The sequence below is a fragment of the Octopus bimaculoides genome, chromosome 18 (assembly GCF_001194135.2).
Source record: "Octopus bimaculoides isolate UCB-OBI-ISO-001 chromosome 18, ASM119413v2, whole genome shotgun sequence".
NCBI lineage: Eukaryota > Metazoa > Mollusca > Cephalopoda > Octopoda > Octopodidae > Octopus > Octopus bimaculoides.
In genome coordinates, this window is record NC_068998.1 from 41959123 (window position 1) to 41961157 (window position 2035).

At 37.5% G+C, this 2035-nt stretch overlaps 1 long non-coding RNA gene across 1 annotated transcript in view; it reads right to left on the reverse strand.

The window, feature by feature from the left end:
- LOC128249841 (uncharacterized) overlaps window positions 1–2035 on the reverse strand; it is a 238133-nt gene that overhangs the window by 91937 nt on the left and 144161 nt on the right. The window lies entirely within an intron of this gene.

Below are 2035 nucleotides of genomic sequence, written 5' to 3' on the forward strand. Positions count from 1 at the left end.
AGTTCTCTCTTTCCCTCTTTTCTGTGTGTGTGTTTGTGTTTGTGTTTGTGTGTGTAAACTCGCGTACATTCTATTTCAATATAGATACAAATACATACATGTACATACACAAACATACGGACATACACGAACAAAATACTCTCACAATCACACCTATGCATGCACCTGAACACACACAACACACACACACACATATATATATATATATATATATACACATACACGCACACTTACACACGCTCACATACACACACACATACACACAGAGGCAGATGCGCGTATATATCCACTTATGCATATTTATACACAAAAGGTTATTTTCATCTCTATGTCCCAGAGAGATGTTCTTAAATTAAAATAATTTTTCCTGCAAGATACTTGGTGCTTTCTAACGAAACTTGATTATCGACGTTCACACCATTCGCTCTTTCCAGATATAAATACACACACACATACACACACACACGCACACGTATACACACTCACACATACACACACACATATACGTATACTGTATGTTTGTGTGTGTGTGTGTGTGTGTGTGTATGTGTACACAGGCACGTATATATATCGCACATATGACACACAATTCTTTGGGCAGTTCATTTATCTGCTCATTCGAAAAGTAAGTGGCTTAATGCTTAAATCTTCTTCCTCGCCATCATCGTCGTCCTCATCATCATCGTCGTCGTCCTCCTCCTCCTCCTCCCCTTCTTCATCCTCTTCCTCATCATCATGATCTTCATTCTTAGACATTTCTTTTAAGTGTCAGAGCATTATCGACTTGTGGAATTATGTCAAATAGCTGTGGCCATATGCAAAACGGTTCCAGCTACCAAGGGACTCCATCTTGAAAAATAGTCGTGTTGCCTTGCAATGTTCTTGAAAAAATGCAGGTAATTTCAGTCTGTCTGATATCGATGGTAAAAGGCACCCGTATGGTGGACAACATTGAAAGGACTGAAGACAGACACTTTCCTCTTCCGCCAAGCCCTCATCGACATTTTCCAAGTTCTACTTGAAAGACGAAGGCAGGGGTGGAGAGGGAGGTGCTGCCCTCTAGTGATGGTGGATGAGAGTAGCCGGAATAATCCATGTATTTGGAGCTTATCTTTCAGCCAGCACTAATCAGTGAATACAGATAGGAGTAAGTTCTTGTTCTTGTAAGTGTAAGTAACACATAAGCTGTCCCATTTAATCAAGAAGGATTGGATCCACGAGCTGTTCCATTTAATCCAGTGAAGGATTGGATCTGTAGTCTTCAAATTAGCTTTCTCCTTTCTACAGGGTGTCCACAAAGTCTGGGTACATGGGGATTAACACATACTTTAAGAAATTATTGTTTCTTATATTTAATCTTATTTAGTTTTTACTTATATATACAGATAGTTTTCAGGTATGTTTTTCGTTCTTCCTTATAGATTCTGTATTAACATCGGCCATTATTGTTACATTTTCTTCGCAATATTTCCTCGTTCAAAAACCTAGTGGTGTATAAAAGAAACCTCCTTTTCATCTTCCTCATCCTCCTCGTCGTTGTTGTCCTTCTCCTTACTCAACTTCATCATTATCACATCATTGTCATCATTTTCATGATCATGATCATCATCATTATTATTAAGAGACAGAGAGCAGTACACACCATGAAAGTGATGTTGGGACACAAACATAGGAAGTCCAATATACTCATCATGATAACACGTCTGATAAGGGTACACTAGGTACATGCACCACATCCATATGCATTCCACATGGTGGCCTCCTATTATACATCACATGACCTTACAAGTGGAGCTAGAGTTAGTATATCATTATTATTATTATTATTATTATTATTATTATTATTATTATTATTATTATTTTATGTTTGACTTTTGTTTTGCATTTGTACAAGTTGGATCCAAGTCTCACCCAGAGACCTCAAGAGACAACAAGTTAGAAGTTCATGTAGGTGTTATGCCTAGGGTACCATATATTTGGATTTGTACAGTTTTGTTCAAGTGAATGTTTAAGAAACCATAAGAAAATTATGTGT